The sequence below is a fragment of the Trachinotus anak genome, unplaced genomic scaffold, assembly GCF_046630095.1.
Source record: "Trachinotus anak isolate AG129_WGS33_773 ecotype Australia unplaced genomic scaffold, CSIRO_AGI_Tana_v1 ptg000005l, whole genome shotgun sequence".
Lineage (NCBI taxonomy): Eukaryota > Metazoa > Chordata > Actinopteri > Carangiformes > Carangidae > Trachinotus > Trachinotus anak.
In genome coordinates this window covers 1,092,901-1,119,166 of record NW_027273856.1, presented here as the reverse complement: position 1 = coordinate 1,119,166, position 26,266 = coordinate 1,092,901, and the positions used below count along the sequence as shown (strand labels likewise).

The following is a 26,266-nucleotide window of genomic DNA, read 5'->3' as shown; positions in this document are numbered from 1 at the left end:
TGCCATCCAGCTGGTCCTATTGCAAGAGGATAGTGATGGCCACAGCAGTGGTTTTTATATTTTGATCACCTAATCAGTACCTCATTAAGTAGAATGAGGTGTGCTTGTGTTGGAATTCAACAGACTTTGGAATAGAATCGCTGTCATTAATGTAGAGATGCTGATTTCAGAAAAAATTGCGGTGGTCTCTTAATTTTTTCCAGAGCTGTATGTCTAGATACATGGCCCACAGTGCGATACAAAAGCGGTAGATACTCTGACAAAACACATTTGTAACAATACAATTATAAACATTAAAATGCAGCTTATGTGGTATTGTTTACCACAGTTACTGGATCAGTGTCGACGTTCTGAATTTGGATTTTCACTAGTATAATTAATGGGCATATGTCCTTTTTAGATAACACAGCACAAGGCTACAGCAACTGGGAGGAGTTGGGGAGCAGTTGTGGCATTAGCCGGTACGTCCCTCCATATTGCTGCGCCTTCCAGTAGTCATGTTTGTTGTGCCCCTGGCATATATTATTATTGAACAGCATGTTTTACAGGCTACAATACAAAGATTTCAGGCAGTGTTGTACACAGTATGGTCCAAAATTTCACCTTCTGTATGGGAATGTTGTGGCTTGAAGCAAGTGTGGGGGAGAGGCAGAAGGAATATGGCATGTTATACACACCAACACACATGCTAGAGGCACAAGAGTGGAAAGACAGAGTTACTTGGAAAGACTGGGATTTGGCAGCTGTATCAGATCTGACAAACTCACCCAAATTTACAACTATTACCTGCTGCCTGTGTTGGAGGATATTAATTTCAACATCAGGGCCATTTCATTCTACTTATTTTAACAAGGATGTCTTATTACCCTCTCTCCACTGAGTAATTGCAGCTCTTTATCTGAGAAATGTTAAATTTAAACATGGCTGATTTGAGGTAATGTCCTCTAAGGCAACTGTAGGTCACAGACAGTTGAAGATGACAAAGACAAAACTTTTTTTTGTATATTACTGTTTTCAAAATGGATAGTTAATGATTGTTTAATGAAATGAAGTTTTGTTTCTTTAAGGGAAGTGTAATTACATTTTTGACCTCAAGTAGATTTACTATGGGGTGTCTTTGGCTGTCTTTAGCCAGGATTGTTATAAGAGAAAAACTGTATTCCTCACCTTTCTATTGGATATTATTATTTATTCAACACAACTGCTGTTGTTAGTAGTATAATCTGACCAAGGTGTTTAAATTATATATTATATTAATAAGGCCTGTTGGAATCTGATTTGCCACCCCTTCTTTGGTGCTAAATGGAGACAGTTGAGACATTTCACACAAGGAAACTGCTCTGTCTGTCTGTCTCAGTCTCGTCCTCTGCTTGTGATTTATCTTGACTGTCTCTGCCTACACTGTGCTCACATAAGTGTGCAACTTATCAATAGGAAAGAAGTTGTACTATAGGGAAGAAAGTAAATTATCAGTGTTTGTTCATATTTCACTTTGAGGTATAGTTGAGACAAAAACAAAAACACTTAGGATTTTCAATCAAGTGCACTAAGAAGTTGTTTTTTTTTTGTAATGGTGGTCTAATTACTGAGACAACAAGACTGTACGTCCAGCATAATTGTAATGCACTGCATCACTGTCTAACAGCAGTGACTCTGTTGACTCTAACTAGAAAGAAGAGCTGGAACAATACATCCCCACATACATCTTTAGGCTGAACGTAAATTTAAGAGATGGCCCACTTGAAACAGACATAACAGTTAGCTTTGAGTAGTGTGGCTTACAAGTTGAAAGTGTTTTAATTGAACCAATGCTTAACTTCTAATGTGGCAGATTATACGGAAGATTTACAGTGGAGTCCTTTGTGTTTATAATTCTTGTCTGATTGGCAATAGTATGGATTAACCATCATATTTTGCCTATCACAAGGCAGGCATTAAATATATTCTTTCCACCACATAAAAACATTACAGATAAGAGCTAAAAACACAACTTTAAAGCAATAATTTGGGGACTGGAAAACATTTAAAGTACACTACATAATTTTAATAAATTGATAGACTGATTAATGCAAATTGTCCATTCACCTTGCCTGTAGAAAAGCTAGGGAATGGGATACTCTTCTATTGCAGCTGATAAGATGAGCTTTATTTTAACATTATATTTTATATTTTAACAAAATCCTGCATAATGTACATTTATAGCCCCAGTTATCTATGTCCAAAATGCTCAAAGGTATTGCCCAGTATTGATTTCCTCTAAAGCCATCGCTTTGTCGTCTGGTGAGCCAGCTACTGTTCCCTTCATATGAGACCACACAACAAAAGACTGTATTCATCTTAAACCTGTCATGCATCATCTGAAAATGGCCTTTGTGCTTAGAGTTGTACTTAGATGCACATAACTTCAATCATCATATTGACAGATGGAAAGTTTCCTGGATCAAATGAATAGCTATGTAGCCGCTGGAACTCCTTCACACATTTTCTTTTTTCTTTTTAAGAATTACTTACCCATTTGTGGGTAAGTTTTGGGTTACATAAAACAGGAGCTTATAGCCTCAACATATCACAACAATATAAGAAAATTCAGTACCAAAGAACACAATGGCTCCGGTAATGCACTAGCAGCTTTTTCTTTTCTTTTTTTTAAATTATTTTTTACTGTAATTAAGTAATTTCGGTGATTTTTTTTTTTTTTTTTTGTATTTCTGAGAGGATAGTTTGAATAACTGTACTAAATTAAATGTGTGGACAATCTCATTTATCACTCAAATTTAAACATAATTGAAAAGTTATGAGTTTAAATAATATCTAAAGGGTAAAACAGTCCTATACATAGAAATCCTAGCTTAGGCTCCATCCATTTGTAGATCACTGAAGATTGACTTCAGTTGAAGGGCAAGGTGTAAGTGCAGAATTTCAGTATTTGCTTATGTCAAAGTCATTGCCTGCACATGCCAAGAGGAAATTATGTCATTTTGAGAGACACATACACAAATAAATACTAACATTTAACGTATGAATAAACTGTAAGTAAACCTCACTGCTCCTTTTCCTATCTTACTTCTCCAATGTATTTTTTTCCTTTAGTATAAAATTTCTTTCTGCTCAAAGCTGAATGTTAGCTAATTATTTTTGTTATCTTTCACTATGGCTAGAGGCCCTATCAGACTTATATGCATGCAGTACAGATAAGGGCTTATTGGCAGAGAGAAGCGGACAATTTTTAATCATAAATACAGACAGCTCTGCTCATCAAAGTACCACTGTCTGTAGTTTGTCTAATCTGGTCTGTCCAAGCTCACCCCACTTCCTATGTTTTACCAACAAGATTTGGTAAAACATAGGATTTTTTTCCTTACTCCCATCCTCCCCCTCTTGCTCTTTTCTCCTTTATTCCCCAGTATTTGTATATTTGTGTGTTATTACCAGCACAGATTCATGTAAATACCTACCTGTGCGTAGATAAAAAGGGAGTAATCTAGTACCAGTTAACGGTTGTTCACCCACAACTGGCCTCACCTTGTGGACGATGAAAAGAACCTTTCATAAGTGTTTTATAAATTCTTCAAAGCATGTCTGGAAAAGATGGCAAAAGGTATGGTGAAAACATGTGAGGGTAAACAAAAAGCTGTTCACCTTTCACTGAATTTTCAGCCACCATTATATACCGCAAATAAAGAAATAAAGAAATACACAATAACAAAACAGTAACAGTTGAGATGTTACCAACTGTCATCCTGCAGGTCTTGTTTTACTGCTTAATAAAGCTGCCATTGTTACTGTTTAAACCAAAGCGCTTAAGACCCTTTCAATCTGCAGGTGTGGGACATTGTGCCATCCCGGGCAAAAAGCCTGATGAAGTTGTTGGCCAGTGGCAGGTGTTGTGTTCATTGTGAAACCCTGAAGAAATTGAAAGGTGGCCTTTCACATTATAATTGAATGAAGGGACTTTTAAAGTTGACCTGACAAGGCTTTTTTGCACTGACTTTCATTTTGTTAAAATGAACCAATTGAAATGAAATGTTTGCAAGTCTTAGAACCTTACTGCAGTGTATGGATTGCTGAGATGATGGAGGTGGAGCTAAAAACACAAGTCACAAGTTGTGGTAAAATTAACCAAAATATTTTCTTACAAATTTTCTTATCTTACAAAATTGACTTTCATGATCATTATATATGTAATTTTACATGCATATATACATCACATCCCTGATTACACAAATGAATGTCTGATGGCATTGGCATTTTCCTCAATATAATCAAGTGGAGGGAAAGTTCTCTTCATAATTAGATCTCTAGACACCTCAGCTCAAATTTACATTCTCTACTGAATATTGACTTTAGCTAGAAGAGATTATTCCTCAGTTAAGACATTAAAAATAACCCAACAGTATTTTATTTCATTTTTCTTCTTTCCTTTCTTACCTTTTATTGAAGCTTTATCCTGTCCCTGGAGGGCATGGGCATCAAACTCAGTCATCAGTTACACTGAATGTCTACATTAGTACATTGCAGTGTACACCCACATTCAGTGTTCAAAGTGTATTCTGTGGGCTTAGTTACATGTCTTAGTTCATGTAATTGGTATACTGGTCCTGTTAGGTCCTGCTAATTTCACAAATTTGAAACATATTTTAAGTAGGTTCTGATTAATTGTGCACCACAGGCAGCTTTTAGACATGCAGAGTTAGCAATAAGAGTTCTGAATTCAAAAATTGCTCATTATGTTGTGTGAAGAAATTATGCGAACAGAGCAGACTCTATTATTAACTACCACCAAATCTGTGCCATATAAAAATGATTTATCACTAAAACGAGAGACCATCTTGCGATCACACCAGCTGCGACACCCATCAACATGTTGATGTTCTGACCCATGAGTACTCTGTAGTCATTACTTCATCAAAACAAGAGTACTAGGTTCTCATGGGTCAGACCACACCCATCTTCGAATTTAGCCCTTATTTTGATCTCAACTACACACTTATAAGGTATTGTGTTTGGGATTATGCTGTCTATGTATATATGCATGTATATGTGCAGTATGTTAAAATTTATGTACTTTTGTGTTCATAGGTTTCTTAATGTATTTAATTCTTAACAGAGTTTGTTAGTTGGATTTCAAGACTTTTGATTTCCATCTTTAGCCACGTGTCATTCCATTCAACAGTCTGGTCAAATCTCCTTTGCTTGTTAAGATCTGGCAACGGACAATAGCTGCGAATTATCCTGGACTTTCTCTTGCCCACGTAATGATTATTTTCTGTTCATGCTGTAAATGGGCACAGTCCCTATATGATAGACTAATGTTAGTTGTAAACTGTGGGTGCTGATGGCAGCCTGGTCAGGCAGATAGGATAGATAGCATACTGTAGGCCTCTTGATGTCAAAACTTGTCAGGGTGCCTGGGTTTTCTTTTTTCTGTGTTGATGCTGACATTCGGATGAACAGTGCTGTGAACAAGGGCAGTTTTTCTTGGCTTGTATCTGTACAATGTAATTATTGTCTCACCAGCTGTCATCACTGTTGTTGACTTTAGTTCTCTTGACATGTTGGCTTTTACAGGGGGCAACAGCTCCTGTCTCATTTTACTGATGGTTCTTAGCAGATATGTCTTATTGGCAATTAGTTTGTTGACCAGGGAGAACGACATAAAGAAATTGTTCCTGAGGTCACGCCTCACTTTTTTTGAAACACAATATATGAGATGCCTCACCACACAGTTTTTGATCAGTAGAGCAGGGTCTCTCTGCATTAAGGAAATGTTTTCAGCGTGTATGTGGTGTCCAAAACTTGATGCCAAATTGTTTTTTGCTTGCTGTGTACTGGGTGAATTGACATTGACATGTCATTTGGTGTAACTGTTCATCAACGGTTATGTTTCTTTCTAGCTTGAAACATCAAATGTACTTCTGCACAATTTGTTCCAAGTGATTCTCCTGTTATTTCTCTGTCAAAATACACAAAAGTGTGAGTTAACTGTAATCATAGTGTGACATTGTCCCCTTTGACATATGGCAGATTAAAGTATTTTGACCAGTGGCTTTCTATTTCCATGTCCAGCGCAGTTGTGGAAGGCAGACACCTCACACAATATGTACCCAGCTAATAGCGATAAAGTTAACAAGTAAGGTGAAAAAGTGTAGTGAGCTATAGCAAAGTACAACAGTAGAGCAATCTATGAGGTGTGTTGGCATGTCCATGTTGCACAAGCAAAGAAAACTGCTGGGTCTCCAGTTCGGATCACCCACATGTAGTACATTATTGTTATTATTATTATGCTAAATCTTTGCTACCACTGGAATATTAATATTTGGAAATTAACATTTCATTGTTGTTGCATTGGCCTGGCTAAGTGTTGACACCTTTCTGTTAAAGAAACATGGAAGTTTGTTCCTTGCTTTGAGTGAATCAAATTCTGCCTCTGAAGTAGCTACTGTCAGAAATGTGATATTTTCCCCCTTGTTCTGTTGTTTCATCTTAGTTTATTATCTATAAATGCAGTTTGAGTGTTGAAGTGAGCTTGGTAAGTCACTCAAACATAAAATAATTGTTGCACTTTGTCTGTATGTTTTCCAATTTTTTCATCAGGTCACATGCTCAAATTTATCTCTTTTGTTTTGATTTTGGTGTGTTTTTACAACACAGCTTCTGTGCTCTTACCCTAATTCTAACCTGAGTCTTTTAGTACAGATTGCAAATGACCCACCTGCGAATAACACAAATTAGATGAGATAAAAGAATAAAATTTGAAAGGGTACTCTTTCAGCAGCTTTGATTGGGTGTATGATCTGAAGTATGTTTTTGCCATATCAATAATGTTTAGTAATTGATGCTGCCCAGGGTGAGTTGTCAAAATCAATTCCATTGCCCTGTACCCCGGTCTTTATTTAGGACATGTCTACTTAGTGGAATATCCATGAGTGGGTAGGTAAAATATTTGGAAAACAGGGATTATGGAGGTACAGTGATCTTGAATATAGAACATAAATGCTTATATTTCCTGACCTAAAATACATTGTTAATTTTTGTAAGGGTGGACACAATGAATAAATAATTTTGAAAAAACAAAACCTTAACAGGGCATGCATGTTGGATGTGTAGTAAGCATGCTGTAGTTCATGCCCAAAACAAGGAGTTGGAAAATGTTTAGTTTAGGAACCCCCATTAGCCCTACACCCTGTAGCAAAAGTATTAGCTATGATGGTAGTGATAGTGCATGAACTCCTGCTCACCTTCCTGCCTGTCACTAAAAACCTATTCATTGGCAGCAGGTGCAGATAGGACCCACACACACACACTCCCACACTCGTACACTCATCTATGGCTCCCGTGGATCCGCTGGAATTGGTAATGACACGATCCATCTCTAACCCATTTCCAATTCAGCTCTGGGAAATGAGATAGGATGGTAATGGAATCTCATTGATCTGAGTTTACTCTCATGTTTATAGTCCATAAGTGTGGAAGTCATTTCTAATGTTCTTTCCTGCATTGGAGCTTTTTGCATGCTACCATATTTGTGGATCGTAGGCCCCCTTTAGAGTTTACAGCAAACTGTATATATAAATAATTATTTTATAATTAACATTCGGCCACAGGTAAAATGCAAATTGTGTTCTCGAGCGTACAAGGTTTAATCACTTGCAACAGTTAGGTCATACTGTGGTGTTATACAAATATCATGGCATGACATTTTGTATTGCAAAACATGAGGATATGCATCATAGAATCAAAAAGTGGTTTGCAGTTTTAAGATAACCTTCTTCATTGTTTATTAATTATGAGCAGTACATAGAAGTAGCAGAGGATTATTGTGTAGATTTTTGAAAGTTTGTGTTACCTCCCACCCATCTTCCATTTTCTGCCTCTGTATATGGGGAGTCATACAGCTAAGAATAACAGAAATTTTTACCCAAATGTTTTTAACTGGCGAAGATGTCACAGATGTGAAGTACATACAGTGTTTCACAAAGTATGTAGATCCCTACGCTTTTTACACACTTTATTTTTTGTTAATTTAATTGTAAGTGGACAAAATTTTCATCATGCCACACTTAATAATCCAAATCAACTGAGTGAAAACATGTTTTTAGAAATGTTTGCAAATGTATTAAAACACAAAAACTGAAATCTCTCATTTACAGAACTATTAATTCAGTACTTTGTAGAATCCCCTTTGGCAGCAATTACCGCTTGAAGTCTTCTTGGGTAAAACTCTACAAGCTTTGCACACCTGGATTTAGGCAGTTTATCCCATTCTTCTTGGTAGATCTACTAAAGCTTAGACAGATTGGATGGGAAGTGTCTATAAACTGTCATCTTGAGGTCTCTCCACAGATGTTCCATGGGGTTTAAGTTGGGGCTTTGACTGGGCTACTGAAGGACAGTTAGAGACTTGTTCTGAGGACACAAAGGTTACATGCACTGTAGAGCAGGTTTCATTCAAGGACCTCTCTCTATTTTGCTTCAGTCATCCCTCCCTCATTTCTGACCAGTCCCCCTGCTGCTGAGAAGCCCCCCCATATAGCATGTTAGTGCCACCATGCTTCACCATAGGGATGGTGTCAGCCAGGTGATGAGTAGTGCCTGGTGTTTGCCAGAAATGGTGTTTGGAGTTCTGTCCAAAAGGTTCAGTTTTTGTCTCATCGGACCAGAGCATCTCTTTCCTCATGCTCTCAGAGTCCTTTAAATGCCATTTGGTCAATTCAAAGTGAGCTGTCGTATGCATTTTACTCAAAGTGACTTCTATGTAACCACTCTACCATAAAAGCTTGATTGATGGAGTGCTGCTGAGATGTTCGTCCTTCCGGCAGGTTCTCTCATCTCTGCAGAGGACTTCTGAAGCTCTGTTAAAGTGACGGATGGATTCCTACCTTCCCTGTGGCAATTTTTTCCATTTAAAATTAAATCTACAACAAAATAAAGTGTACAAAAAGTGAAGGAGTTTGAATACTTTCTGAAGCCACCATATACCAAATCCTCTGCACACCAAATCCACTGTGTACCAAATCTGTCGGCTCTCAATTCATCTCTTTGCATCAAGTTTGTCAGCTGTCATGATACCAGTAATATCACATAAAAAATGCACTGAATGACAACAATCGCAATAATTTGACACAGTCAGAAAACTGTTACAAAACTAAGTACTCCATTACTCCAATATTTATGATAAGAAATTATGAAGTCAATTAACTGAGATGCATTTGGTTTTTGGCAGAGTTTTCAGACACAGAGTTTGATATTCCCTCTCTCCATCCAGGATGTTAAATGCCAAATACATACAGTGCAGTTGGAAACTCTTTCATTTTTTTCACATTTCATGTTCAGCCTTTTGCTAAAATGAATTTTAAAAAATCACTCAGTAGCCCATAATGTCAAAGTGAAAGCAGAATTTTAGAATTTTTGCAAATTTATTTAAAAAGAAAAACCTAAAATATCACATTGACAAAAGGGTATTTCTGTTGCCATGGCGCCGCGGATGGCTGCCTCGGTGTTTTGGTGCGCATTTTTTGCCTTATTTTCTTTATAAATCCAGTTTTCTGCTTTGGTTTCCGGAGCTCTTTCACCAGAGAAGAGCTCATTAATATCAGAGAAACAACTCCAGTGGATTTTTTTTCCTACTTTTCTCGACTCATCTGTGGGATTATTGGACATTTTGGTCAGAGGTGCACTGACCGTTGCTCTCGCAGTGAAACGCCGGAGGAGAGGAAAACGTGCCGGTGCGCTTGCGCGTCCCCGCCGGCACGCACTCCGCACACCTCTCCCAGGTATCTTTCTCTCCAACGTGCGTTCACTGCCCAACAAACTGGATGAACTTCAGCTACTGGTGCAGAAGAACAGAGACTTTTCCTCATCTTCCGTCCTGTGCTTCACGGAGACGTGGCTGTGTGGATCGATTCCGAACTCTGCGCTGGAGCTGGCCGGCTTCCAGCTCTTCAGAGCGGATCGCGACACAGAGCTGTCCGGCAAAACCAAAGGTGGAGGAATCTGCTTTTATGCAAACAGTGGCTGGTGCAGAGACGTGACAGTGATCCTGCAGCACTGTTCTCCTGACCTGGAGACTTTCATCATAAACTGCAGGCCCTTCTACTCCCCCCGTGAGTTCACCTCAATCATCCTGGTCGGTGTTTACATCTCACCACAGGCCAACGTGCAGGAGGCACAGCGGGCGCTCGCAGACCAGATACTGTGTGTGGAGCGGACCAACCCGGACTCCGTAGTTATTGTACTTGGTGACTTTAACAAAGGGAACCTCAGTCATGAACTGCCCAAATACAGACAGTTTGTTAATTGCCCGACCAGAGAGGGGAACACTCTGGACCACTGTTACACCACAATCAGTGGTGCTTATCACGCCGTCCCCCGGGCTGCACTGGGCCACTCTGACCATGTCATGGTCCACCTGATTCCCACATACAGGCAGAAACTAAAACTGTGTAAACCTGTTGCGAGGACATCGAAGCAGTGGAGCAGTGAAGCCATAGAGGATCTGCGGGCATGTTTGGATTGCACTGACTGGGAGGTGTTCAGGACTGCTTCCAACAGTCTGGATGAGTTCACAGAGGCTGTGACGTCATACATCAGCTTCTGTGAGGACTGCTGTATCCCATCACGCACCAGGGTGAGTTATAACAATGACAAACCCTGGTTCACAGCTAAGCTCAGTCAGCTCAGGAGGCAAAAGGAGGAAGCTTTCAGGAGTGGGGACAGGGACAAGTTTAAAGAGTCCAAGTACAGGTTTAGCAAGGCGGTGAGAGAAGCTAAACGACTGTACTCTGAGAAACTTCAGCTCCAGTTCTCAGCCAATGACTCTGCTTCTGTCTGGAAAGGGCTCAGAAAGATCACAAACTACAAACCTAAACCCCCCCACTCCATTAATGACTTCCGTCTGGCCAACGATCTGAATGAGTTCTACTGCCGCTTTGAAAGACAGTGGGACAAGCCTGACACTAACCTCCACATCAGAGCCACATCAGAACCCCCCTCCTCCCCTACCAAAGGAACGTCTCTCTCTATCCTGGAGAGAGATGTCAACAGGCTTTTTAAGAAGCAGAACCCCCGCAAAGCAGCCGGTCCTGACTCTGTCTCTCCATCATCCCTGAAGCACTGTGCTGATCAGCTGTCTCCAGTGTTCACAGACATCTTCAACACCTCACTGGAGACCTGCCACGTGCCAGCCTGCTTCAAATCCTCCACCATCATCCCTGTCCCCAAAAAACCAAGGCCCACAGGACTAAATGACTACAGACCCATTGCCCTGACCTCTGTGGTCATGAAATCATTTGAGCGCCTTGTCCTGTCCCATCTCAAATCCATCACTGACCCACTCCTGGACCCCCTGCAGTTCGCCTACAGAGCCAACAGGTCTGTAGACGATGCCGTCAACATGGCTCTCCACTTCATCCTCCAGCACCTGGACTCCTCAGGGACCTATGCCAGGATCCTGTTTGTGGACTTCAGCTCTGCCTTCAACACCATCATCCCGGCTCTGCTGCAGGACAAGCTCTCCCAGCTGAGCGTGCCTGACTCCACCTGCAGGTGGATCACCGACTTCCTGTCTGACAGGAGGCAGCACGTGAAGCTAGGAAAGCACGTGTCTGACTCCCAGACCATCAGCACTGGATCCCCACAAGGCTGCGTTCTATCTCCTCTGCTCTTCTCCCTGTACACCAACACCTGCACCTCCAGCCATCAGTCTGTCAAGCTCCTGAAGTTTGCAGACGACACCACTCTCATTGGACTCATCTCTGATGGCGATGAGTCTGCCTACAGGTGGGAGACTGAGCGTCTGGTGACCTGGTGCAGGCAGAACAACCTAGAGCTAAACGCTCTGAAGACAGTGGAAATGATAGTGGACTTCAGGAAGAGCCCAGCCCCACCCACCCCCATCTCCCTGTGCGACTCCCCCGTGGCTACCGTGGAGCATTTTCGCTTCTTGGGAACCACCATCACACAGGATCTCAAATGGGAGCTAAACATCAGCTCCCTCATCAAAAAAGCTCAGCAGAGGATGTATTTCCTGAGGCAATTGAAGAAGTTCAACCTGCCAAGGACTATGATGGTGAACTTCTACACCTCCATCATTGAGTCCATCCTCACCTCCTCCATCACCATCTGGTACGCTGCTGCCACGGAGAGGGACAATAACAGACTGCAGCGTATCATCCACTCTGCTGAGAAGGTGATTGGCTGCAATCTTCCGTCCCTCCAGGACCTGTACGCCTCAAGGACTCTGAGGCGTGCAGGGAAGATTGTAGCTGACTCCTCCCACCCTGGACACAAACTCTTTGAGACACTCCCCTCTGGCAGGAGGCTGCGGTCCTTCAGGACCAAAACCTCTCGCCACAAAAATAGCTTCTTCCCATCTGCTATTAGCCTCATCAACAAGGCTAGAGAGCCCCACTGTTGCTGATCAATTGCACCAATCACCAGAAAAAATTCCTTGTATGTGAAAACATACTTGGCAATAAAACTGATTCTGATTCTGATTCTGATTCTGATTCAAACCCTTTGCTATGACACTTCAAATTTAGCTCAGGTGCCTTTCATTTCTCTTGATCATCTTTGAGTTGTTTCTACATCTTAATGGGAGTCAACCTGTGGTAAATTTAATTGATTGGACATGACTTAGAAAGGCACACAAACCTGTCTGTATAAGGTATTACAGCTGACAATGCATATCAGAGCAAAAACCAAAACATGAGGTCAAGGTCACCCTGGCTGAGCAACAGAGATCCTGTATTGAGATGGGAGAAATGTCCAGAAGGAGCAAAGGGTGTGAATGATTATGTCATATGTGATATTTCAGTCTTTCCTTTTATTGGATTTCTAAAACTTTCTAAAATTCTGTCGTCACTTTGTCATCATCGAGTACTAACTGTAGATTGACAAGGGATTTTTTTCTTTTAATTTTGGCACGAGGCTCCAATGTAACACAGCTGAAGGGATGTGAAGACTTTCTGAATTCACTGTGAATGTGTATAAGGTGATAGTACAAGTATGGAATAGAGCAGAAAATAAGCAGAATCCCCATGACCTGCTTCAAAGTCAGTGCCACCAGAAGATGAGCTGCCCTTTCAGTCATAAAATCATATGATTGTGTGATAAGGAAAGTCCTATTACGCTGGATGTTTGGGCCTCCCTCCAGATCATCCCAACCACTGTCTTCAAAGACGCTCAACACACACATACACGCACATACACACATATACACACAAAGTGCCCTTCCTTACCCACCTTACCCTCTACTTGCTGCAGTCCAAAAAATTATAACACAATGAAATCTGACAGCACATTCAGTAATTCCAGCAACTCTTTCACATACTCATCCACTTCATATTCTTGGTGAATTTGATTGGGCTGACTGTGCAGGACCCCAGCAATATGGCTTCCCATTACACCACAAAGTATCAAGTGAAGTGTGAAATTAACTGATGCGATGACATGTCAAGATTGCTTACTTTACATGAAGAGTGAAGTGAACGGTCTCCATCAATCCATACATAGATAGTGTAGTCTGTGGTTTGCATCCATTTCAGCAAAAAGGTGATATGATATAAAACAACCATGAAAACAATGTGGCTATAGGAGTGGACCTCTTACAGTACTGGAAATATGTGAATACTGTCTGGTAGTCCCTGTCTTGTTTGTCTGTTATACAATTAATGAAAAATGCCAGTTGGAAGTCTGTTCCGTTTTCTATTGTGGCACAGGGAGCTGGAGTCAGTGTGTTTGTACACAGATTCCACTGTTTACTCCACTGTGGCCACCTTTTGGCTGTTTAGTTTGGTGTTGTTTGGCTGAGTGTATTATATATTCTTTCCAACCCAATACTGCAATAACAGCACAACACTTTGCAAAGCTGCGTAGAAACAGCATTCCTCCAGAGAACAGCATTAAACATAACAAAACCTAACATGTTGACAATTGTATTGTTATGACAAATCAGTTTTGCATTCTGCAGTGCACTGTAATTTAAAATAGACAAAATATGCTGGTTGTGTGTGCCTGCCACACAGATACACACCCAGGCACAACATGCCCTGATAAGTGCGATGTGTGGTCCTTTTGTGGTTCAAACCAATTTGTATACAGAGAGATAAGTGTGTTCAAATGGGGTCTATTGGTAGATTTGAAGGGGAAAAATGCTGTACCCCAGAGATTCCAGAGCAGATGAATATTTTCAGACTTTCTCAAAACTTTGTGTTAATGTTAATGTTAACATAGGGAGAGTCTGCAGGATACTGTCATTATTCAACTTGTCACTTTAGGCATTGTCCTAGCATCCTGACCCTCTTCAGTGTCTTTGATCAGAGCAACGTGACCATTGCTGCTTTGGTTGTAATGCACTGCAGTTTTCCTCTATTTTGTTAATGTTTGTCACCCTGTCTCTTTATCTCTGAGGCTGGTAACTTGTTGTATTTCATTATCTTCATTTCTTGATTTTTCTCTTTTTCTTTTATGTGAAAAAATTATTTCAGGCTCACACAATGACAGACCAGGCTTTTTATATTGACCATGGTGAAATTAGGTATGCAAATGTAACATGAGGTATGTATGACAATGACATGTGCCTACTGGTTGGTTAGTGATACACATCATTGCATAATCAATGGGATGAGGTAGGTAACAATGACACTTTGAAATCAAGATGCCTGAACAACCCCCATCATTTATTTAGACCTAGTTTAATGGAATACAAAGACATCCAGATTGTTCACATCTGAACAACATTGCGACAGTCTTGTGGAGTGAGTTAACTGTGCGAGTATATTGATCCTGTTGTGTTCAAGAGCTAAAGGTTAATGTGTTGTCTATCGATCTGAATAAAGTGTTTTACTTAAATCCACGGACACTGTGTTCAATAAAGCCCTGCGGGTGCTGTTTGCACCTTTGGCTCGTTTTAGCTTTAACTGCCTTTTTGAATCCAGCACATAGCCCAGGGGAAGCTACTTTACACATTACCTCACACTGCTAGATTTCATGAAGAAGTCTTGAAAATGTAGTGAGATGCTAGTGTACTTATGTTACTTGGTACAGAAGGTTTGCAAATATGTGTAATACTTTTATAGATTGATGGTCATCAATTCCAATTTCAATTGAATACAAATTTATGTTAATATAAATAAATACAATTATAATATAAAATAAATTAAAAAAATCAAATGAAATACAGCAACCATGAAGCTGCAGTTTTTCATTAGATCTCTTTGTGAGTCTTAATTCTAGTGGCAAGGACCTTGACATTAAAATCGTCATTGAAAAAGGGTACAGACAGCACTAGACAGTCCATGCAATAATAAACGCTGCATAAAAGAAGATTTTATTTGGGTTAGGATGCTTGGATATTGACGTAATTGGCAGCTATTCTTGTGTGAAGCATTCAGAAATGTATTTGTGCTCAGGGTTTCTTGCCTAAGGCAAGCTACTGCTATGTTACTTGAGGTCATGGCAAAAGAACAAGGTTTCTCTCTTTAAGGTCTCTGAATATCAGTCATACTGTAAATACACAATCATGCACTACTGTGTGTATGGATAATACTAATATTGCACTTACCTGTAATGCTAAATGTGATCCTTGACTCACCAAAGCTGCATATTACATTTTCAATATTATTCAGTACCTCACTAAATGATACAGAATGTCTGTAATACTTGAAGGGATATATTGGTTGTTGTAAAATATGAAATTGACCAAACCAAAACATCAAGCTCCAAGAAAATCTATAAAATCAGTAAATCCATTGAATAGATGATGGTGCATGATGTTAAAACTGTTATCACAGAAAACTGTCAAGAATACAACATTCAGATTGAGTTCTCTGTGGGCCTCTTTTCCCTATTACAGAAATGAATGGTTTCAATATCTGTGCAATGGTGTGTTAAGAACAAACAGAATATCATTAACAGGAAAAGAGGCTATTAAAACATTTTATTTCTCTGAAGGCTTGGAAGTGAATCCTGCCACTGAGCAGAACTATTTTTGTTTACAGAAGTCATGGCATATTCACACCTCAACAACTGATCATAATTGAGATTATCATATTAAGTACTTGCAGATATGATTTCATTAGGAAGTGTCTTGGATGAAAGAACAATCTAAATTCTGTTGAATAAGGTAGCTGAAATGCAAGCTTGATGCCAATCCCTCAACCCAGGTAGTAATGAGCGAGACATATAGACACACCAGAACCAACATGTAGTAAGAAGTGACTGTACAGTGCATATCCAAAAAGTTTCTGATAACCATGGCGAAACAACACTTTTACTAATTCCCTTCTGTCAGTCAATGGTTTAGAATATGTAACATCTTTCTTTGATAAACACTGTAATTTGGATTAAATTATATGGACAGTAAAAATAACTATCAAATGTTTAGAAATAGCACTGACAAATAGTGCCATAAAACATCCCCCACAGAAGATGTTGATAGCTAGATCGTGATGACAAAACTGAGAAATGTTTGGGGTGGTGAAAAGGTTCCCTGTGGAATTTTTGACCTCTAGTAGGGCCTAGCGTTATGGATCTGTTTTTCTATGAGATGGTCCTGATTTGTGTAATGTAGATGTGCACAAAGATATACATGCACACCCATGCACATAGATTACGCAATACACTAGTCCACTGGTCCATGGGTGGGAATAACACACCTAGATATGCTGACATATCTTCCAGACATCCTGATATAAGACAGGAAATAAGAAGAATCCTGGTCAGTATGTAAAATACTCTAAATGTTTCATGAGGAAGGTAATGCACACAACACATTTGTTTGTCTTCAAAGATACAATGAGTGAATATAACTTGTTTGGTGTGGAAAGTTTTTGATGTGGATTATGTAGTTACCCTGTCAGTACAAATTTATACTTCAAGTGAAAAGACTCAAAATCTTTAACATTTACAAAAAAATTATTATTATAGATTACAGAGGTAAAACCAGCTGTTGAATGTTTAATTTGGAGTAACTGACTACTGTATGAAGAGCAAAGCAGAGGGCCTATTCTAGAAAGAAAAGGAAAAAGCATATTCACATACAAAATAATAATGACAAAGACAAAGGGGGTAGGGAAACAAAAGTGGAGCCGCATAACAACAATATACTGAATATCATCTGCAATTAAATGAGCTAGATGCCTTTTAAACATATGGCCAGGGTACAGGACATAAAGTTAAGCCATCATTTCACATTGCATATAGTAACTTCTACAGGTCTGAGGCTTTTTTCCTAGGGAGACTTTCTCACTCCCCAGACAGTCAAGGTACAGCTCCACATTTTATAAAAAAAAAAAAGGTTTGTCCATCAAAGCTGAAGAGAACCTCAAATGGAATACTACTTTAAAGACGGTGCTTTATCTGTAATCCATAGACCCAAAGTATGTTTTCAAATTCAAGGCAATAAGATATGCAGTAGATGAATACCCAAAAAATTCTGTTTGCTCCTAGTTGAAGAGAACATTGAAACATCTGCTTGAGAACCTCAGACCAGAACTGCTGCATGTGTGGACAGTCTCATAAACACTGAACTAAAGACCTCGCTGCAATATGATATTTATTGCAACTTTTGGATACATTTAGGTTTATTCTTTTCTTAATATTTTAAATTGCCCTTCCCAAACAGAGTTGCATCCTATAATGTGAATGGGCTATTCACATAGATCTTTCCAGTCTGCTGGATCAATAGCAAATCCAAAATCAGCTTCCCACATCCTTTAAGTTTTATCTCCATTATCCAGAAGGACAACCAGTTCTAAGCTTCAGTGATTGTTGTCCTTCTTGAAATTTGTTCCTTCTCCACACAGGATCTCTGGGTCTCACGTAGAGTGACCATCGGGCTCTTGGTTACCTCAAATGCCCTGTCCTCTCTCCTTGATAGCTCAGTTTTGATTGTTCCGTTCTAATTTCTTTTTTAAGAAGAGTTATTAAGTTTAAGAGTTATGGAGGTCAGATTAGCTAGGTTATTTATTCAGCTTATTTGCAAACTTTTACATTCTCTGCCTCTTTATATTACCTCCAAGGAAGTCTAAACTGTTTGTAATTCATATGATGAGGAGCAGTTATCTCAGCTGTAAATCATGCACTTCTAAGTCAAGTTTCTTTTGTCCCTTTCTGCTTCTTCTCTTCTGATCTGAGAAAAACTTAAGCTTTATCATTTGAATGTGGTATTTCCCATGTATTGGTCAATCCAAATTCACTGCAATTGTCTGGCTCTTTTCGACATGGTGTTCTTTAAAGGAGCAGAGTTAAACAATTGGGAAGAGAAATAACAGTTGAAGTCTCTCACGATCATTTCGAAAAAGTGAGTTGAATAAAATCATTTGACTGCATGAACTGAAAATAAATATACAAGAAAGAAACTTCCTGTCCATAAAGAGTCCCTTTTAACATATCTACCTGCTTTATCAGAGACAGTCTGTACGCCAAAAACTGTCATCTGAATCTGACATGTGGGTCTCTGCTTCAGCATTTTGGGTTTCAGGCAATACTTGCTGAAAATACCTTGAGTGTCTGCATAACAGTTTCGCAACTCTTTTTGAAAAAAAAAAAAAAGCCTAAATTCATCTGAGGATTAACAGCATCCGACTGAAAATCTGCTCTGTTTTGTGAGGGTTAGCTTTCTTTAAACTCATTTTGTTTTTTAAATAAAGAGGTCTTTTTTCTATAGTGCCATGGGCAACCACAATCAGTTTTAATGCTGTAAACAGCACAAGTAGCAGGACACAGTAAAGTTGGTTAACTTGTTGATTTCGAGGTGTGCAGCCCGTCGCCTGCAGCTCTTTATCCTCCAGCTCACTTTGGCTGCTCCTTCTTGTTCCATTACTCTCTGCAATGCCGAAATTTCTCTCAGCACCAAACAGTTTAGACAAATACGTGCGTTCCCTGTGGCTTCTTCACAATGGAAGCCTGTGTTTCACCATTTGAATGCCTTTAATTGGAAGCAGCAACAGTGCAATGCTCTGTTTGCATTTGCAGTAATTTAATACAACACTGATATGATGTAAAGAGAGTGAACAGTAAACAGTGAGGCTGTTATCAATGAGATAAAGTCAGACTGGATTAGATGTGTGTCTCTCTCACTGTGAATCCCTTGTGCATGTTAAGGCAGCATGAATCCAGTGCAGAAATGACAGACTCCGCCACTAACAATAAAAACAACAGAATTTATTGAATGTAAATACATTGAAGGGCCAGTGCAGAAAAAATGCTGAATACTATCAAAAGTGGGATTGTAGTTCATAAAATTTTTAAGAATCATGACTTTAAAGATAATGGGAAGAAATGCATATTATGAATCTGTTGTTAAAGGAGTGCGGGTGTTGTGTCTTGAATTCAGCCTGTAAACATTTTCTTCTGACATGCGAAGATTATCAGCTCTTATAATGAACCTCCATGAAGCATAATTGGTTAAATCTTTTCCTTTTTTTGTTGCATGTGGGAGGGAATGGTAAACCAAGAGAATCGGTAAACCAGAATACATTATCATCCTGAGTAGGTGGTGAAAACCCCTGTCTCCATGTTATTATGAGACAGAGAAAAACACCTGTTGCTGAAATCAGCGAGGCTTGCAATTTAATTTTATCAGCCCACAAACAATCACTCATTAGGTAGCTGGAATGATGATGGGACCCAGTCAGCTGTGAAGCTCTGCATTCAAGGGCTCAACACATAACAAGAGACCTCTTTTTACATGGGGGAGGAACCTGCTCAGCTGAATCATCTTTGGCAGGGGTACGCTTGTGGCAGCAACACTGATTATTCACAGCTAATGTCATGGTTTTTAATCTTTTTAATACCTACTGAAAAAATGAAGCAAATATATGTCCAACACTGGAATTTCCAAATTAATTAAATCAGCACTTACCATTTAATCAAACAAACAAGCATTTAAAATTAACTCAGTAGGCCAACTGTTTTGTAGACAGATACTGTATAAATGCTTGGCACTTCGTTATAAAGCACCTTACACCAAATGGGGATTTGCCTTTGGCTGATTGGCAGATGTTTAATAACTGGGGACCCAAGTTCAAATCTAATAAAGTAGAACTGAACACTGTGTGAATAACAAAGAGGGGGGATGTTTAGCACTATGGCCCAATGTGAAATTGTGTTTAAATACTTTTTATATACATTCATCCAACAATACAGTTCATACAAACAGCCTATTTCATAAGCTTGCAAGGAGTGTCAATGAGTTTCCAAATATGACTGTATTTTGGTTTTAATGACTTTGCAGCTATCTGAATGGGTGTTGACATTAATGGAGAACAATACAGATCTTTCCAAACAAAATCCCAGACAAACTTTAAAGCACAATTTATTTATTTATTTATTTATTTATTTATTCATTTATTTTCATTTTCTAGAGGGGACTTAAAATTATTTCAGGAAAAATGAACATGTTGTGAATGAGTAGGTAATTGAGACTGTAAATATGTCTGTGGTAGGGGAAGAAAAATATCACGAGTGTTCACAATTTCATTAGAATCACTGATCAGTGTATAGAATATTAAAATCATCCAACATCCTTAGACAAATAAATCCCCTCTGAATGGGGCTTTTGACTCACCCACTGTTTCGAAGTGTGGTCTGTCTCAGTGTAATATTTTCCTGCACTAGTCTGACTTGACACTCACAAAAAGACAGCTGCGTGTCCTTTGAATCCACTGAAAAACATGAGTGCACACAAACACTAAAGCAGGGGCTGTCAGTTCCCTTTTAGTTACTTGTGGCAGCAAAATAAATACATGAGCTCTCCGTAATCTTACCAAGTTGACTTGCCTGTTTCCTCCCTCACACACACAAACACAAAACCCTTCTAGAAATTAGTCTATGCATATTTTCTGTTCTTGGTAAGATTGTTGCATTGAGCTCTAAACCCATTAGTTCGAAAACATTTATATGCAAGGTTGTTCCTATGAGCATCCCTTTTTTTTACATTAGTCATTACATTCAGTGTTAATATAAAAAAAGTTATATTTATATGATAATTAATACCTGATTAAAGATGCCCTGTGTATTTTTAAAAATAAGTTATGTTTATTTTCAGCCATTCTTGTGGTTTGATACATGTGCTGACTGCATTTCCTTCCACATAAAACATTTATAAAGCCAATTTATGAAAAATAATTCCCTTAGGAGAAGCAGCATACGCTGTCAAGGAAGACCTTAACTAATAGCTTAACTTAACTTAGAAATACAACATGAGTACCAGAGTTGACTTTAACAAACTGAGCATTTCTGGAAGTCCATGTGAAATAAATGGTTACTAGTTAATCCTATTAGGCCATTCTTTAACACTGTTGTGTTGCTTATTCTGTACACAGCCATAGTACCTGCACATTTCACACAAAATACTCAGGTTGGGTGTCTACATGAATGAACAGTTTATTGCATAAATGCTTAAGAGACCAATAGCTTCCCATTATAATTAAAGGCCACAGATCTTAGCATCACAAACTGAATTTGGCTTGAGATTGTTCTGAAAGGATAGGTGATAACGACTAGTTTAGCTTTGCAAACCAACTGTACTGGAATCAGTGTAGATTTTTGTAGCTAACTGGCAACATGTACTTTTAGGAACCTGACCATGTTATGTACAAGAATGGGTGAAATTTTCTTGGGTTTAATATCCACTTAATTATATTCTGTAATGATCAGCAAATACATTTTTCTTTTGGATGCACATTTTTTTTAATATTCATCGACATTTCTTTCCAAAAGTAAGATAATATTATTAGAACAAAGAAGTGTGAGTTAGGGTCAGGGTTTTAATGTCCAATTTTCCACGCATGAAACTCTGTAGTCAAGAACCTGCATCACATTCAGTCTATGATGCACAACAGGCACAGTCTGTCTTCCAAAATCCATTGTATTTTCAATTGTCCCCGCCGATCATCACAAAAGAGGCAGGCTAGAGTGTGGCTATGTGGTAGTAAACTGAAAGTGTAATTTCTAACAATATGGGGGCCCAGTGGTGGAGATGCGATTGCCTTGTCTAGATTTCTGAGCAAATGTGAAATAAAAATGGATGTTCCATTCCAAATAAATAAGATGGGAATAATAGTGGGCAAATAACATTCGCCTGAGGTTAGGAAGGCCTCATTGGGCACACCATTTGGAAAAGGGACACTTGAACCATTTGCTTTTTATTGCCTCTCCATAGTTTTGACAGTATGTGCTATCTCATCTTAAAATTAATTGGAAAATAATGTGCATTTGTGTCAGCGAAGTTAGTTTTACTTGACAGCATAGGATAACACTATACCTACAATTTAGTTCCACATTTGAAGATATATATGTATGGAGGTAGTGGTGCTTTTGTGATGTCACTTTTTCTTTACTATAACAGAAAGGCGGCATGTTAGTGTGGATATTTCATTAGTTTTAAATGCTTTATATAACACAACAAAACCTTAACTCCTGTAACTGCAACTTGAGCTGTGATACTTCATGTACCCCCTTGAAAACTGTAATCACTGCATAGCCTGTGCCATTTTTAAGACTTTCCAAAAATCACCTGTCAGAAAGGGAGGGAAAAAACTGTCATAAGTCATGTGTTTCTGTGTTATAGACATAACACATAATGTATAAATTTAGCTGGCATTACTGATAGTAATATGAGCATAAGTAAATATGAACAAATAGTTCTACAATTCTCCTCTCACCCATTTAAATATTTACCTTTATAACAATAAATCAAATCTCTTCCGTACACTGACTTACTTTCTGCCACTGGCTCCACACAAACTACATTTGCTGAAGTATTGTATTTCACAGTATGAAAAGAGTAATTGATAGCAAATGAAGGGGTCATCTCCTTTTGAATGAATGAGTTGGGGCAAGGCACAGTGGTGGACATGAAGTCTAAAGCAATTAGCTCCAATGGTCAGTAGGTGGCAAAGGAGGCAAAGGTTATTAATATAATGATGTAATGTGCACAAAAAGAACAAACGCAAACCTGTAGAGAGTAGTGCTTGAACATAAAATGCAAATAATTTTGAAATAACAGCAGCTACAGTAAGTATTACTGGCTGGCATCTATTGTATATATTAAGGTTTAGTATTATGTCAAAAAACTAAAACAAACAAACAAAACAAACAAAAAAAACTCTTTATTGATACTACATACACATGACAGTAAAAATGCAGTTTTAGTATTAGTATTATTTAGTATTTTTACATGTTACATAACTCATGGAAAAAAAAAAAAAAAAAAAAAAAAAAATATATATATATATATATATATATATATATATATATATATATATATATATATATATATATATATATATATATATATATATATATATATATATATATATATATATATATATATCATAAAGTACTTTAATACTCTATCCAGTGACTCTAATAGTTGCCTAATAGTGCAACTTAAGTGATCGGTGTAAAATATCTGTCATGCCATAGTATGTTGACATGTTGTAGCCCTTTCTGAAAGCACATATAATTTACTGCCAACCACTGTCCAAGGCATGCTTTGGTTTTTTAATGTTATTGCCTGCTTTAGTTTTATCAAAATCTGGTTATCATTGCTTCATACTGCAGTGGTGAGGACTGAAGGGGCAGGTCCACATCTGGCCACATGTTGAGAAAATTTCAAGACTATAAAGGATAACATGAATGCAGCTGATATACAATGTTTAGATTACATTGTGGAATCTTGGTACAACAAATGCTTTTTTTTTAAATGCATTTTTTTTTTTTTTTTTTTATTAAATAAAATAACCTAACTGTTTAGATAGACTCTTTAAATACTTTCTTTCAACAGTCAAAACACTGAGTCTGTAGATTGAAAAACATTTTGAAGATTGATAAAGTGCAGTTATTTCCCATCGCAATGACCCTTTTCAAAAGAACATCTCGGGGTGTCACTCTCAATTAACATTTGTCCTCCTGATGCCAGTGACAAGTTGTCACCCAGGGGAGAAAAAGTTGGTAAAGGAAGAAAATGGTTCTGTCCTCACCTGCCCCCAACCATCAAAAATGCTACAGACAGTTTTTTTTTGTTTTTTTTTTCTCAGAGCAAATGGGCTATGTTTCCGTCCCTCTGTCCTCCGCCAGATAGCCCTGAGGCTGCCAGAAGGGAAGCCACTGATTATTTAGCTCACAAAATGGACTTTGTGATGTTGAGAGTGAACATATAGCATGGGAAAAGACTCTTACTAGAAAGATACATGTTTACCTCTTGGGTGTGATCCATTAAATATGGTGCTTTGATGGTGTCAGCTCCACAGCCTCCACTCCAGTCCTCCTGAAGTCAATCACAGCTTTCCAGACACAACAGTGGGGGACATGTATTTCTGTGTTGGAGAATGGAAATCGAGATAAATTATGGCTGAGTAAAATTGGACTGCTTTACAATTAGCTTATTAGTATTTTAACATGGGTCTCATTTGTTTTCTTATATTTGTGTACAATACTGTGGACACCCTGTATCATGAACCACAAGTCTGACAAGCACAGAGAGCTTCAGTGCTTCACTGCCTAGAGGCAAGTGAAAACCCTGTTATTACTCTGGAGAAAGTATATATTTTTGAGCTTTTTCTGTACTCAGCTTTTACACAAGGAAGACTAATTGATCCCTGCAGATGGCAGACAAGGCAATAGGTCATAAAGCCCAGCCACTTTGCTTTCTCACAACTTGCTATCACTTTCCTCCCAAAGTGTCATCAGCAACAGCCAGGGAAAAACTCGGGACATAATTTGAGGCCATACATCTTGGCAGACGGCTACTTTTGTCATCTTAAGTGGACTTCCAAGAAGAAAACACCAAAAGCCAGTTGTGAAGTTCTGACTGAGAACATCCCTCTTCGAGAGAGGGCATGTGAAAATAAAAACAGTTTCACACCTATATTTTTTTTCTTTTTTTAGATTTGACAGACTACTAAAATCTTATTAGCTAATGTCATTGTAAAAAAAGCTTTTGATTGTCCTATGCAATTCATACACAGAACATTATGTCAATTTTTGTGCATTACTCCATCCTATTTGTTGTACATCTAAACCAAAACAGAATGTATTTGTTGTTTCAAGTGAGCAGAGGGAAAAGAGGAGAAACTAAGAATTTGTATAATTAATACTTTCCTCATTTCAGCAGATAAAATCACTAGCATAGTGTTGGCAGTCAGCTGACATGTCATTTCATACTTTTTCAGGCACTTGCTGATAAGGGTTTGAGTTTCAAAGATGACTCAATGATGGGATGGGATGATTATGACGGAAGAGAGAAAAGGAATGCAGATAAAAGGGAAGGATATAACACACACAGCACATTGTATTCAAAGTGCATTGCTGATGTGCAGAGGGATTAACATTACTTTCTGTCACAGTAACAGTATGCCACTTGCATGTTGTTCATTTCTGCCCTGCTTCAAGGGCTCCTGGTTATCACACAGAAAAGTGTAATTGACATGATGACTTGTGTAGATGTCGAGTTCACAACATGCTACTTTTGCCTCATCATTTCCATGTGGGGGGATGTCACTCTTAGTAAAATTTTTGTCACATCAAATATTAATGAAACTGGAAGGATGCCAGAGATTTTTTTTAACTTCAAACACAGTTTTTACTTTATACATACTTTGAACTTATCCTGTTAGTGGAGGATCGATAAATAGCATTTATGTTTTATTTCCTTGTGTGGGATTGTGGACATCCCCATTAGCTAACTGATTTGGTGGAAAATCACCATTTTGACCATTATACCTTGTGTTCAGTCTGTCCAACCTTGCAATGCAATCATATCCCCCATTAATCTATATAAAAGCATTTCCATAGAGACCAAATTCCTTCCATAAAGACTTCTGGGACAATATGACTTAAGGCCAGCCATAATTGTAGGTTGTGCTCACTAACTGCTCTGGCACTATGTGTGATTTTTCAAATGAAATTGTACCTCTTTGCACTGTCTGAGGTAAGGACTTGGCTTTTTATCAGCAGGAAAATTATGCTACATGTTTTATGGATCTTTTGACTATGAGCATCAACGTTTAAGGGCTAGTTTTCCTTTCCTCAAACATGGCAGCATTCCACACATGAAAGTTAAAACTCCTATAGGCAATATATTTATATTAATGGATCAAATGATATGTATATCTGAGAGGCGTTGCATGTAGTGACATACCTACAAAGAGTTATTACCCAACTTGACAGTTTGACATTGCTTCTGCACATTGTTTTACAGCCTGCACGTAAATGTTTAAACTCACTGCTCTCATAACCACATTTGCACCAGGCAGCTGTT

At 38.5% G+C, this 26,266-nt stretch overlaps 1 long non-coding RNA gene across 1 annotated transcript in view; it reads left to right on the top strand.

Moving 5' to 3' along the window:
* LOC139621280 (uncharacterized) overlaps window positions 1-26,266 on the top strand; it is a 563,233-nt gene that overhangs the window by 69,951 nt on the left and 467,016 nt on the right. The gene's annotated exons all lie outside the window — the stretch shown is intronic.